General features: G+C 38.3%; 2 protein-coding genes across 3 annotated transcripts in view; one reads left to right on the top strand and one right to left on the bottom strand.

Moving 5' to 3' along the window:
- The window catches only part of LOC141435267 (hemocyte protein-glutamine gamma-glutamyltransferase-like), a 29,060-nt gene extending 28,826 nt beyond the window's left edge, over nt 1-234 (bottom strand). The window contains exon 1 of the mRNA XM_074097950.1: nt 120-234. The gene's annotated coding sequence lies outside the window, so the exon portion shown is untranslated. The remainder of the gene's footprint in view (nt 1-119) is intronic.
- LOC141435268 (ionotropic receptor 75a-like) overlaps nt 1-15,465 on the top strand; it is a 76,201-nt gene that overhangs the window by 15,229 nt on the left and 45,507 nt on the right. The gene's annotated exons all lie outside the window — the stretch shown is intronic.

Raw genomic sequence — 15,465 nt, forward strand, 5'->3', positions numbered from 1 at the left:
AAATTACAAAAAATCAAATTTATCATCACCACTAGCGAAAACATTTTCAAATTAGCTTATGCTAATTTTAGTAATAACCTAACAAAATAATCAGTCGATCAATTTAAACGCCAACCTACCTTTTTAAAACACAACACTTTACTTCACTCTCTCACTGTTATTTTCGGCCAGTATTTTTTTTCTGAATCAAGACCGGCGTTGAGATGCGCGGGAGTAATACTGACGTGCAGAAGCGCGAGCGCACATATATCTATCGAAAGCGGCGCCTGAGACGTCACTACGTAACAGACTTGTTAAATTTGTCATTTCGATACGTGTTTTGGGGCAAACATAGGCGACAACTGCGTCTAGTATTAATTAAATCCGCGACACATTAAACGTAACGATAAACGTTTGTCTACGATTTTTGCATTAATTAACAGTGTAATACGAAGAATGGTGCGGGTTTAGGTGGGATACTTGGAGTTTTTTTTAAGAAACGTTATACATTACGCTAAGCCTTTGTCTACGATTTGTGCATTAATTAATAGTGAGTATTAGACAAAGTATGGCACAGGGTTTGGTGGAATATTTAGCAAGTTTTTTTAAGGAAGATAAGTAATTAAGATTTTATATTATAATTACTTAAAATTATCTGTGACTTTTCAGTCTGAAGTCTGTCAAGCTATTGAATTCTCATGGGTTTCAACACTTACATTAGGGAACTGAATCAATTACTTTGCTCACCCGCGACCTTGCAACTGCATACACACATTTCTTTCATAAATGTAGCTATCATAAGGTCGTGGATGAGCAAAGTAATTGTTTCAGGTTATTGATATGGACCTCTGCAAACGCCTGATTCAATAAATTAATTACATCAGGGCTTCATTTACCTTGTATGTATGAATATTTGTGTGATAATTGTCTCTAAATTTAGCGGTGGAGTTTCATGATTTACCCATGGGAAAATCAGAATAAAAATAGTTTATTTCTTATACGGAAAATCTAGTTATATATTTATTTAAATACGTAAGTACCAAATTATATATTCAAATTTGCTTTTGACTAGCTTTTGACTACCGGATAGCCAAGTGATTAGGGATCCTAACTATGAAGCTTGAGGTCCCGCATTTGATTCTGTCAGGGCAAATATTTGTATAAAAATTCCAATGTTTGGTCTCGGGTCTTGGACGTTTAATATGTATTTAAGAGTACATATGTATTTATCTATATAAGTATGTTAATCGGTTGCCTTACAAGCTTTGCTTAGTTTAGAACTAGATAAATTAGTGTCAGTTGTCCCATGATACTTATATTTTTTTAAATTTATATTTATTTAACATAAGAGTAATAAACACACTAATAACTAATAACGACCAGATGGCCTAGTGGTTAGAGAACCTGACTACGAAGCTTGAGGTCCCGGGTTCGATTCCCGTGTCGGGGCAGATATTTGTATGAAAAATACGAATGTTTGTTCTCGGGTCTTGGGTGTTTAATATGTATTTAAGTATGTATCTATCTATATAATTATATTTATCCGTTGCTTAGTACCCATAACACAAGCTTTGCTAAGCTTACTTTGGGACTAGGTCAATTGGTGTGAATTGTCCCGTGATATTTATTTATTTAATAACTATCGCATTTATAATATTACAGATGTAGTGAATACTTTAATGTTATGCCATCGCATTTTGTCGTCGTATATTTATATTGCTTTCTCAACTAGCTTACTGAAGTTTACAGAAGCTAATTGAGATAGAAACATAAATACAAACATATACGACAAAATAACGATGGAAAAACATTATTCAATAGATCTTCAACAGGAAGCTAAAACCATTCATGGTTAACATCCCACGGATACCTAGATGCCATTCTGATTATTTATTACGAAACCCATACACACACTATTATTGACATAATTATAGCCCTGACCTAATTTAGTCATAGTGTCCGACGATTATAGAAAATAGTTGGTCACCCACACGTCAGTTGGATTCGCGGGATCGCGACTACTCTATTGGCGACGCATCAACCGTGTTTCCCTAAGGTCGAGTCGTGACCAGAATAGGATGTCCGGACTTTGGCATGAAGCAATGGTCACACTACAAAGATGATCTATGTTAATTATAATATACAGCGCAGATTTGTGTTGACTGTAGTCTAAAAAAAGTATAGGCAGCAAACAGCTTATTTATATCACATAAATACAAGGTGTTAATTATTATATTGGAAACCTCAGCCATCTCAACTGGCTTGTAATTATTTCAAAAAAAAATATTCAAATGCGTTGCTATGTCAATAATTCTACTTGATCTCAGTCAGGAACGACTTTTCTCCTTTTCAAATCGATTATAAGATACTTAAATGGACCTAATCCCAAAGTAAGCGAAGCTTGTATGATTATTTTATTCCGTGGAATTCTGACAGATGTCAAATTTTGACGTTTCAGAGATAACAAACATTGTTTTATTTTAAATCTCTATTACTAGACTTTACCCACGGCTTCGCACGCGTAAATCATTAGATAAAGCATTTGAATTGAAATTCCGGGATTTTACTAAATTCCCGTGGGAATTACATCGCGGTCTTTCTTTACTGACATTGCATTATAAACAGTACCAAATTTCATGACTCCATAACCAACTGATGAGATTTCGAGATTTTATGTCGATCCCGTGAGAATATTGAGTAAAAAAGTAGCGTATGTATGTATGATTGGGCCTGGTTTGGGTTCCATCTTGATTAGCGAAACAAAACAAAAACGTAACAAAAAACAAATACTTAACAAGGAAAACAATAAAATCGACGAAAACGACAAAATAACACGATGAGCTACGCTTATGCAAGATATGCGTGTTCATGCAGTTCCTCGACCTCCACACTGTAAGAACACACATAAATCACACAAACCCATCTATCACCACCACTACACTGACATATAACATCTGGTAGCACGGTGTACGGTTGTGTTGCTCTGAAGTTGAGCTCTGGTTGAGTTCGAAACGCGTCAGTCAGTGTAGTATGGTGTTGGTGATAGATGGGTTTGTGTGTTCTGTGTGTGTTCTTACAGTGTGGAGGTGGAGGAACTGCATGTACGCATAAATATCTTGCATAAGCGCAGGTATCATTAGGTCGCGGGTGAGCAAAGTAATTGTTTTAGTTCATTGAATTGAATATACAATATGTAAGGCAAGGAGCCATAATCGTGGACTGAGCCAAAAACTGTTACATTACCAAAATAATTCCAGCCATGGCAACCGCGTAATTTACTATCCTTGTTGAACTTCCTTAAAGTACTTAGTCATCAATGGGCCAATCAACTATTTTACCAACACTTTGGGCGTCTCTGCCTTACCAAAATTGATTCTGGCGTTAACAAAAAATCGTACTTCCAACAAGATATTTCACGGTTTAATAGGTTGAACTTACGTAGGATGGCATGTATTCATGTACACCATCTATTAAATTACAGAAAAAACATGTTTACTGTCAAAAATCTGCAATTGTTTGAAAAATGTCGCGGACAGATTAGAGTGGGTAAAAAAGTTGATTGGCCCCAATACGAAATCAGCGTCATGGGTACGAGGAAACTCCTAAACCATAGTTATACAGTCATATGTCATTGACACAATTGATATACTTAAACTTCGCAATAATTTGATGACGTTTATTTATATACATTACAAGTATGGAAAACAACTTACAGAAGCTTACCTTCTATGAATTGTTTTTATGAATTTATTTAATCATATATTTACTGTGCGTAAGTAAAGTTAATAGTATTTGTGCTCTTTCCTATTACTAATCTTTTTAATTAGCATTGTATTCAATTGGGAGGTACCTTACCTAAAAGTTTTAACTTTTTAATATTTTTTCATCACACTTCCTCGTAAACAGTGTCGTAACATGCAGGCTACCTTGGTTGCAATCCCTCAAATAAAACCCAAGAGCCTTTTTTGCGTATAACGCCTAAGGGCGTTATGAGCTGTTGCACGTATACTACCTACTGGCTGCGCGTGAGCACAAGCAGACCGCCGACACGGCAGCTCTTGGCAACGCCAGCGGTATCGGCAAACTTTGTAAAAATATATTTTTTTTCTTATACATATAAACAATTTTACTCGCACATGTACTTGTGTCGCACGGGCGGGCCCTACTGGAATTACGAACATCGAATCATTAAAGCCCTCAGTCTTCGGCTTCGGGCATCTAATAGACTCTCGTTCGTAACTCCTTATTTACCGCCCTTAAGACACAATTTACTATTTGCTATTTTGCCTACGACCACGTTAGGTTACCTAACGAATTTAGAAAAGTCGTAACGCCCTAACAAAACTGTTATACAATCAAATTTAATCACCGATTTTAATCAAATATATAGCTATATATTATTATCATATTTTATATATTTGTTAGCTAACAACTACCGCAAGGTAACTCGCATTTTCATCTAAAAAAAAACGCATCGAAATCTGCCCATCCGTTTGAGAGCCAAGATCATAGCGTCAAATATTTAACACTCCTCTTTTTGCGTCGGTGATTAAAAAGGAGGACAAACTGTTGTTTTAATTGTATTGTTAATATTTACCTTATTTTCTACGGCCACAGTGCCAGAGGTTAATGAACTTCGTTTATTATGACTTGTCGAAATCGAAGTCATTGTACTTTTATCTACTTATAAGTTCCTATATTTAACGAAACAAACCATAGAATAATCAACCAATAGTTTCTCAGTGAATTAGTTCGTGAAATAAGTTTGTTAAAAAAAAAAACTTTGTGTATTATCATCCAACCTATATAGGTATGTATCAGTGGCGTGGCATAGCAACAACACGATTCCCACTAAGTTTCCTCAAGGTCAGTGAAGATAACTAATGATAAGTCAAAGCTTGTGTTGACTCGTTCTGAGGAGTTTTCTCCGGAGAAAAACGTAACTTACGCTTTTTCACTCTTCGGGTTGCCTAACGAAAATGTTAAGTCCACGCCACTGGACATAGATAAAAATTTGCCTATTTTCTAAAATTTAGTTTTTTTCTAGCTAGAACAGGTATTAAAAAATAATTACTTACCAAAAATCATTTTTTTTTATTCAACTGGATGGCAAACGAGCAAGTGGGTCTCCTGATGGTAAGAGATCACCACTGCCCATAAACATGTGCAAAACCAGGGGTATTGCAGATGCGTTGCCAACCTAGAGGCCTAAGATGGATACCTCAAGTGCCAGTAATTTCACCGGCTGTCTTACGCTCCACGCCGAAACAACAACAGTGCAAGCACTGCTGCTTCACGGCAGGATTAGCGAGCAAGATGGTGGTAGCAATCCTGGCGGACCTTGCTCGAGGTCCTACCACCTGCAAAAATTGAGTTGTGTGATATTTTGAACAAATATCTAGTGGAATTCGCTTCCGTCGTTGAGTTTGGGGCTATTTGAGGCCAGAGTTATCTACATCTTCTTCTTCGAGCTCATCTTAATTTACCGTGAGACGAGATAGGGTAGGCACTGCTCAATTTAAAATAAAAATATGCCTTGCCTTTCATTTTTTATAAAATAAGCGATAAAGAGAAACCGTCACAAAAAATACTGCTACTCGATTAGTGACATATCCGGTTTCGGAATTTTAGACGTATGTACAGTAACCACTCTATTGGTTAATCCCTCTACCCGCGCTAATTAATATAATAACTTATTTTATTACCAAAGTAGGTACTTAAAAATAATCGTCCATTTTGTTGTTATTTCCTATAAGAAATTAAAATTACGCGACATTTCAAAACCGGCCAAGAGCGTGTCGGACACGCCCGAAATAGGATTCCGTAGCCATTAAGAAAAAATTAAGTAATATTTTTCTTAGGATTTCGTATTTTGTACGGAATATTTCATCCAAGTTTAGGTATATATTTTATACCTTCGGCTGTTATTTACTCTTAAACTACTAATAATTCTCAAGAAAACTTAACCGTTAGGTATATCTTTCCTTGTAAGTTTGATACACTTACTACCATCCTGAATTTTTTCCAATTTTTTCACCCACCGGTTTAGATTTTAGAGGGGAGAGATTTTAATGAAAATTAGCACTAAAGTTGAATATTTTGCTAACAAATCACTGAATCGAAAAGTCGTTTTAGCAACCCCCTAATGGTTTAAGAGGACCTATCCAAAAATACCTCACACTACAAGGTTGGATGAGAAAAAAAAATTACCCATTTATTGTACCATTTTGTCGGCATAGTTTACATATATATTCCTGAAAAATTACAGCTTTCTAGCATTGATAGACCCTGGGCAAAGCCGCGGACGGACAGACAGACAGACAAACATGGCGAAACTATAAGGGTTCCGTTTTTGCCATTTTGGCTAAGGAACCCTAAAAATCATCATCATAGTCAGTATTTAATATTAAACATTTCATCCTTAAGGCATGTACACTTTTAGTGAATAATGTTTTTCCATCGTATTTTGTCGTATAAGTTCATATTTAACTTGCTATCTCATTTAACTTCAGTAAACTTCAGTAAGCTAGTTGAGAAAGCAAGATACTTAAATACTTACGAACTTTTCCGACAAAATACGATGAAAAACATCAGTATCTTTTTCTGTCATTCACATCACACTGACGAATATTATTGAAAACATTTAATTTTCATCAGTTTGGACCAGACGTTTTCAACCGGTATGCCGCGTATATTTTCAGGTGTGCCGCGATGCCGCGAAGTTTATGCTGCATTGAAGTCATTAATAGCTGTTTTGATTAGAAAATAGTACGAAAACGACTGACGCGCGATAAGCCTACGCTGTCCGTTATCTTATACATATTATGGGTATACTGTACAGAACCCTCTACGCGCCAGTGTGACTCGCACTTGGCTATTTTTACTGGTGTGCCGTGAAACTTTGATGAACGAAAAGTGTCGTTAAAACCAAAACGTTGAAAACTTCGGTCTGGACCATCAGTTCGTCAGAGAGAGATTTACACGTTAAGTACAGAATCATTTTGACCAGGGCCTACTCCGAAGTTCGAAAATCGAAGTTCATATCGTACCGTCCCTCTCGCTCTCGTATTAAATAGTATAAGTGTCAGAGGGACCGAACGACACGAATTTCGATTTTTTTTCGAAGGATGGACTGAACTGACACCAGATTTAGCGCGTAACCGAATTCATAGATCCGTATGATAGTTTTGCTGTGCAAGCGTAAATAAAAAGAAATACCCAATATTACTTTTAACATTACACGTACTCCCTAGTTAACCATAAACCTCCAGCAAACATAGTCATAAAAGTATATTTAAATATCATTTTGAAAAACAAGTTTTTGTCCATGAGCCAGACATAGAGTTTTTATTTAAGACTCCATAAAATATGTATAAAAAACTTTAATAGACCGTCAATAACTCTAGACCGGTTTCTTGGCACTAGATCAATCTCAGACACAGTAATAGCAAGAGTAAGATGGATGTTTAGGGTGCACTTTCAAAAACAGAGCGGAGGATAGAGTCAAACCCAATGGTGGGCAAACTTTCTTGATAGGGGGCCAAAAAGTGACAGATATTTTAGAGGAGGGCCAGAATTATACTAAAAATGCATTTTGTTTTGAATCTTTTTAATCACCTCACCTCTACATTCTTCCACGCGGCTAGTCTAGCTGACTCCTTTACCGGTGCATATATTTTTACATATTATTATTTGATACTGCAGGACAATCAAAATAATAATTATCGCGGGCGATATAAGTACAATTTCGAAGGAACGTCGGCAGGCCGGAGCTGGCACGCCGGCCGGCCGGCCATACTTTGCCCATCACTTATCTAACCGATCTCTTGAAATTCACATCTCGCTCTGTTCTGTTTGCATTCTGGTATCACACTGATTTTACAAAACTTTTGAGGATACTTTTTAAAATGTCATGGCAAAGGCTTATAACAAGACCGGCCAAATCCAGGCCAGCAAGACATTTGAATTTGCCCATCAACGCGTTGATCGGCCGGCTGATAGCACGGCTAATTTGCAGTTAGGCCTCTAACACTAGCGGCCCGGCGCCGCCACAGACATAAAAAAATTTGCCCACCTAGAAAGTCTATTGACCCGCCTTGGTTTATAAAAATTTACAGATTATTGACTCTCATTCGGAAGTCAAACTTTATATAGGTATAACTGGATTAACGCGGCAGGAATCTTTATTAAGTGCGATATAATTCTGTGAATAGAAATAATTGAAATAGATTTAGTTTCATAACATTATTTTATTTTGTATTTATGTTTGTAATTATATTTATTTAAAGAAAGACAATATAAAGCAGGATAATTATTAAACCATTGGTATCCTTAGGAAATGATTATACTTCAAGAACAGTAATTTGATTCTAATGACTGTTCATAAGTATGATTGATTTCCTGTACATAGTCAATTTTCTATAAAAACTGTTAACTTATCATTACTACAACTCCTCACATTATGAGTGGGGGTAAATTGTGTGCAGGTACCCTAGCTATTCTATCGTGAGAACCTATTTCGCTGTACGATTTTAAGCCTAGAGGTATTATTATGATGGTATCGTAGACATAGAATATTATTATAATTAGTCTGTCAGTTATATAAAGTTTTTTCTCTTATCCATGAAACAAAACATTGCAAAAAGAAAGCGCTTCAAAGCTTGAGTGTGCGGAGTATACATAGATATAATACGAAATGTAAAATTCGAACTTCGTATCTGGGGGGCTACTACGAAATTCGAAAATCGAAGTTCGTACTTCGAACCTCCCGGATTAAACCCTTCGTGTGCGTAAATCTTAAAAAAAATAGACAGAAATATCAAAGAGATTTGGTCTCCATTATGAATGAATGAGATGATGAATCGTTAATCACATTTAGTTCCAAGAGATAAATTAACTTGAGGAAAAAATGTTGGTCAAGGGTACTCGAAATTGTATGCAAAAAGCATAGTGAGTCATATATGATACAACAATATTACAAAACATACTAAGTATGACATGACGAATTAACGATGTTTAAGTGTATCGAGATCCTTGTTTTTTACCCAACTGCCCGAAGGAGGGTTGTGTTTTCGAGTTGAGCCGCCATAAGGGCCAAAGACACTATGCCTTTGCTTTTGTTTACCGATTTATAGTTTTCAAATTGTATATATGAGGTGCTTTCGCAGGTGGTGGGACCTTGTGCAAGGTCCGCCCGGATTGCTACCACCATCTTGCTCGCTAATCCTGCCGTGAAGCAGCAGTGCTGCACCGTTGTGTTTCGGCGTGGAGAGTAAGACAGCCGGTGAAATTACTGGCACTTGAGGTATTCCATCTTAGGCCTCTAGGTTGGCAACGCATCTGCAATACCCCTGGTGTTGCAGATGTTTATGGGCGGTGGTGATCTCTTACCATCAGGAGACCCACTTGCTCATTTGCCATCCAGTCGAATAATAATAAAAAGGGGGGGGGGTACAGTCGGAAAAGACCCGATGGGCGACTGGGAAGGTAGGGCCATGACAGTGCTAAGTCGGCTAAAAGCCCAGTTGCTCGTCCCCAACTCCTGCAACCAGCTCACTCACAAGCCGGCGCTTATTTAATCTGTCGTGTTGTGTCGTGACGCATCAGCAGGGCTACTACGAAACTCGAAGTTCGTGTCGTGCGGACCCTCTGACACTTATACTATTTAATACGAGAGCGAGAGGGACCGCACGACACGAACTTCGAGTTTCGTAGTAGCCCTGCTGAACGGTATCGGTTTCATGCATTTTATATGGTTGCGTTCACATTTATCTGATGCAGTGTGTTGTGACGGCTTGTTTTTTGTCGCATCACAAACTATAGAGAGTGAGAGAGAGACAGAGAGCATCACAACACAACACGACTGATAAATGTGAATGCGGCTCCAGCAGGGCTACTACGAAACTCGAAACTCGAAGTTCGTGTCGTGCTGTCCCCATCGCTCTCGTATTAAATAGTATAAGTGTCAGAGGGACCACACGACACGAACTTCGAGGTTCGAGTTTCGTAGTAGCCCTGCAGGCCCAAATCCTCAAGCGTACTCCTCCTTATTAAAGGATTAGGTATGATTTTGCGGCGCTCGCTGTTGAAACTTTAGGGCCCTGGACAGCTGATATGTTTTTTTATAAGGGCCCTGTCATCCCGGTTGGGGCGGTTGGTCGTCGCTTCTGGGAACCCAAGAGCACTGGCGTGTTATCCCAGCGGATCGCACTTGAGGTCCAAAATGGGGTATGCGGCCAGCGTCATGGGAACCCTGTCACAGGCAAATCTTTATTGTTATACATAGTTATTTATATAATTTAGTTAAGATTATCTTAGGTTAGTTGTTTTTTTTTACGTATTGTACAAAATAAATAAATCTCTTTGTAAAAAAATAGTAGATAAAACAACATTGTATCTAGTATGAAATTACTTAGTTAACTTTACCTTTTTCCTCAAAGTTAATAGCGTCCCGAAATTCAAGCTAATTTAAACTCTCCATACTGCAGCCTTCTTCAAGTATCTCTTAGTAATTTATTGCAAACGAGTTTAACTTGTAAAACAGCTCAAGATTCTGTAGACGATCAATTCAGTTTCAATCCCAAAAAGCATTAAGTCCAAGATAAAACACTGTAATTTAAGCTTAAAAAATTGGGTAACAAGAATCACGTTATTTTTTAATATTTATTTTACTGTTACACACGGGTTCGACCCCGTATTGGCAATTGGCGATAAGTTATTCCAGATTTAAATTATCTAAGTACTTACCTATTTGTTTTGATTCTGATAATCTTGTGCAACTTTGTAGGTTGCCTAAATACTTAAAAATGTACTCAGCGCCACAAAATTTAGCCCACTCTTCATAGGTACAAGATTTCCTACTAGGTAGGTACCTATATACTGCATGCATTTGAGGGCCAGATATTTTGCCGCTCAGTATATTTGTATTTATTTTTAGATTTTAAATAGTTATTGTGATTTTACGACTAGGAAAATTCATCATCATCATCATCATCATATCAGTTGTAGGACTTTCACTGTTGGACATGCCTTCCCATACCATACCTCCAGTTCCTTTGGTTCAGTGAACCCCGTGGCTTTAACCAAGTCATCAGTTTATTTCGTAAATTCGTATCTAGTACCATAAAACTAGCAGTTACCAGCGACTCCGTTCGCGTAGAATTCGGTTTTCGCTATCCCGTGGGAAACATGCAATTTCCAGGGATAAAACAATTCTACATCCTTCCCAAGTTTGCAGGTGGTAGGACCTTGTGCAAGGTCCGCCCGGATTGCTACCACCATCTTGCTCGCTAATCCTGCCGTGAAGCAGCAGTGCTTGCACTGTTGTGTTTCGGCGTGGAGAGTAAGACAGCCGGTGAAATAACTGGCACTTGAGGTATTCCTTCTTAGGCCTCTAGGTTGGCAACGCATCTGCAATACCCTGGTGTTGCAGTTGTCTATGGGCGGTGGTGATCTCTTACCATCAGGAGACCCACTTGCTCGTTTGCCAACCAGTCGAATAAAAAAAAAAGTACTCAAACTATCTGTATACCGAATTTCGTCTAAATCGGTTTAGCGGTTTAGACGTGATGAAGTAACAAACAAACAAACAAACAGACCTACAACTGTCGCATTTATAATATTAGTGGGATATAACTATGACATCCCGTAGTAATATTTCCCCAATTTATTTGCTCTTCGCGAATAAAAAAAATCCTTACTGAGAACAACCTTCACTGTCTGGAGGATGTCGTTACATAACAACCACGCGACCAGTTTTTTAACGAATCGACTTGCAACGAGACCTTACTGCAGGGCTACTACGAAACTCGAAGCTCGAAGTTCGTGTCGTACCGTCCCTCTCGCTCTCCTATTAAATAGTATGTGTCAGAGGGACCGCACGACACGAACTTCGAGTTGCGTAGTAGCCCTGCAGGGCTACTACGAAACTCGCAAATCGAAGTTCGTATCACACCGTCTCTTTCACTCGCGTATTTAATGATATAAGCGTCAGCGGGACGGCAACATACGAAGTTCGAGTTTTGGTATAGGGCCTGCTGTATTTAAATCGAAATCGAAGGGTCAGTTTACATCAGACGGACGCTAAGGCTCTGTTTCCACCAGAGATGTTCGAGCAGTGTGTTTTTCATGAACCAATAGAAACGCTTCATTTAAGGTCAATGTGGCCAAGACCGGCATACTTCATTTTTTTTTTACTTCGGAGTGATCTAGCTGCGTTAATTATTCACCTATGTTAACACTTATACTTGCATACGATGAAGAATTTCATAAATAATCGTTAAGCTATAGAGACAGATCATTTTATTCACAAATGAAGCAAAAAAATAATATTTTCTAAAATTCGGCGAGTAGACGGACTTCCGTGTAGTTTAAGGTAAGTCCGTCTAGTAATGATATCGGCCATACTATGGGTGCTTATATGTTTGTATTCGAATCCTTAAAAAAAATGAAACAAGACAATGAAAAGTGTACTTTAAACTTGTTAACATAAGGTTTAGATTCGGAATAAACACAATTTTTCTTATTCAAAGGCAAGTCCGGCATATATTACGTAAATGGGGTGGTAAACTTTTTTGGCAAAAATATATTATAAGTACTTACTTATTTATAAGGTTTCCCAAATAAAAGGTCAATTGAAATTTTAAAATTTATTTTAATAGTTTAATTTTTAATTTACTGAGATCAAAGAGGGTCACCTAGCACTGATAGTGCAAGCTTTGCTTAGTTTGGGGCTAATATTTATTTGATTATTTATTTATTTGATAGGTATTTTTAATTTATATTTTCGGTGACATAGTGCCACAGCATAGTGCTGAGGGTGAGGAACAAATTTCCGTTCTAGTTTCAAGATCAAAATGCCTTATGAAATCGTAATAATATTAAAAATCGTAAAAACAGTTGGTAACTTCTGATTCAAGGGAAGTCCGGCATATGACGGACTTGCCTTGTACATAGTAGACGGACTTTCCAACTTAACGAAATTTTATTGTGATAAATGATGGTACGTATAATTACAAAAGTAGCCAATTTCTGATAAATTAAAACACAGAATAAAGATAACTGGTTCTTATATTACTTATGTAGTTACTTTCTGGTGCAAAATCTTGTCACGAACTATTTTTAACAATTTTTGTTAGCAGAGACCGTCGCACTATCATTTCGAGTTCCATACATGCAATTACTTGTTTAGGCGGATTACTCTGAAGTTCGTTGTCACAGCGCCATCTGTTTTAGAGTGAGGGAACAAGCGCGACAAACTGCTTTATATACTGGACGCTAAAACAGGAACCGCTTTCAAATTCAAAAGTTATAACGTGTTGACGGACTTGCCTTGTAGACGGTCTTGCCCACAGTGACCTTACCTCGTGTCGCTCCGCTCTGCTGTTTCCACCAGGGATGTGCTGTGCGAGGATGGGTAAATGAAGAGTTTCTATTGGTTCATGAAAACACATTCCTCGGAACACATCCTCGCACATTTTAGTGGAAACGCTGCCTAACCGCACATTGAGAAAGACGTTTCAACGAGTAGTCCCTTGGCATAGGGTTGTAACGGATCGCCTCCGCCTCCGTTACTGCGGAAGTTCCGCAAGAAATCGTATCTTCGCCTCCGCCTCCGCAATTTTTTTTGCGGAGTTATAACGGAGGTTTATTTCTCATTTCATTATCTCGGCGCGCAGCGGGAACGCGGTCGGGGTGGGGGCGGGCGTATGTCAAATAACACACGACAGGAATCAACCTGTCTCGTTGCTTGTACGTACGAAATTGTAATTGTATGTTTGATTGAACCGCGATTTTTTAAAGTGATTTTGTTCAAATTACAAAGTAACTGTTTATTTAAGTCACATGCACGATGAAGCCGAAAACAAGTGAGATTTGGCAGTTTTTTTTAGAAATTTTAGAGATTTTTGAGGTGAATAAAGCATAAACTACTATTTTTCCCACATCCACTTTCACCTCCGCATCCGCCTCCGTTAGCCTCCGCATCCGCGGAGGTGAAACTCGTCGCCTCCGCATCCGCCTCCGCCTCCGCTAAAACCTCCGTTACAACCCTGGTAACAATAGCGCTGATACAATTCTATTGTAATTTGGGGGATGAGGGTAATTGGGGGGGATTAAATCGAGTTTTAATTTTATATTTTTCACAGTCAAGTTCTTTGCTTGTTTTAGATTTTATTACGTCGCATAGGTATACATGTAACACGGTCGCATATTCTAGTTCCTGTTTATTTGTCTGCCGACCACTTTCACCATGATCTAGTCAGCCTGGACATCCCTGCTTGAAAGTAGTACCAATTAGCTTAAACGTTATCGAAAGTAGTTAAAAACCGCCCAAGTGCGAGTCGGACTCGCGCACCGAGGTTTCCGTACTTTGTAGGTATTTATGAATATCCGAGTTTGCGCCGTTTGCGCATGCAAGTCGCTGCGTGTAGCCGGACATGTAGAGACCATTATTTACACTTTAACCACTTTTCCGTTGGACGGGTATTTATTAGAGATGGGAAAAACCCGTGTGGTGTCGGGTTAGAATTACACCTCTCCATTTCTTCCGTGGATGTCGTAAGAGGCGACTGAGGATATAGGTTAAGGTATACCTTAGGCGACAGACTAGCAACCTGTCACTATTGTACCGTTTTTGTCAAACTTAAAATATAAAATTGCTAAAAGTGGCTCCGAAGCGGTAACGTTTCGTGTGCTCTGCCTACCCCATTTGGGAATACAGGCGTGATGTTTGTGTGTGTGTGTGTGTGTGTGTAGGAAAAATCTGGAAAAACTTATCACTTTAAAGAATATTGATATGTATCATTTACTCACTGAGATATCGCTCAGTTAGCTCACTATATCAGTAGCTCGGCTCATTCATTTTCTCAAATCACTTTCATGCTTGTAACTTGTATTCTCCTTTGATCATATAGGTACGGTTGACAATAAATGCCAAAATGTTTGATCATGACATCTAATATCAAGATTTGTCAGGGATTTCTGCTGTCAGCGTGTATGGTGGTAGCAAGCTTTGCGATTTGGATTTAGTAATTCTGGTTTTTTTTCATGTTATAACCGCTGTTGTGATCTTGTAGTTATTTATATTTGTTTGTGAGTGCCCAAGTGTAAGTGTTTGTATTAGTTTTAAGCAATCATGGATCTGGATGCTTCGGATCCAGATGATCCTGGTGGTGGGCCTGACTGTTCCCCTATCCCTCCTAACCAGGCAGCTATTATGCCTCAGACCCTCTTCTCGGTAAAAGAGCTTTAATTGATACCGATGTTCCTCCTTCCAAAAAGTCCTCTTCTCCTGCAGTTTCCGTCGAGACAACATTCACGCACCCAGATTTCGAAAAGCTGAAATCATCATATACCACAGAAGATACTGGCCCTTATATTATTAACGTCCAGAGAACAGAGAGTGACCCAGCCTCAGGTATTGCTTTAAGGGCTATAAATTTCGGACATTTCTTATATAGGAACAAAATCCATGGCGTTATTAGGGAC

The sequence above is a fragment of the Choristoneura fumiferana genome, chromosome 14 (assembly GCF_025370935.1).
Source record: "Choristoneura fumiferana chromosome 14, NRCan_CFum_1, whole genome shotgun sequence".
Classification (NCBI taxonomy): Eukaryota; Metazoa; Arthropoda; class Insecta; order Lepidoptera; family Tortricidae; genus Choristoneura; species Choristoneura fumiferana.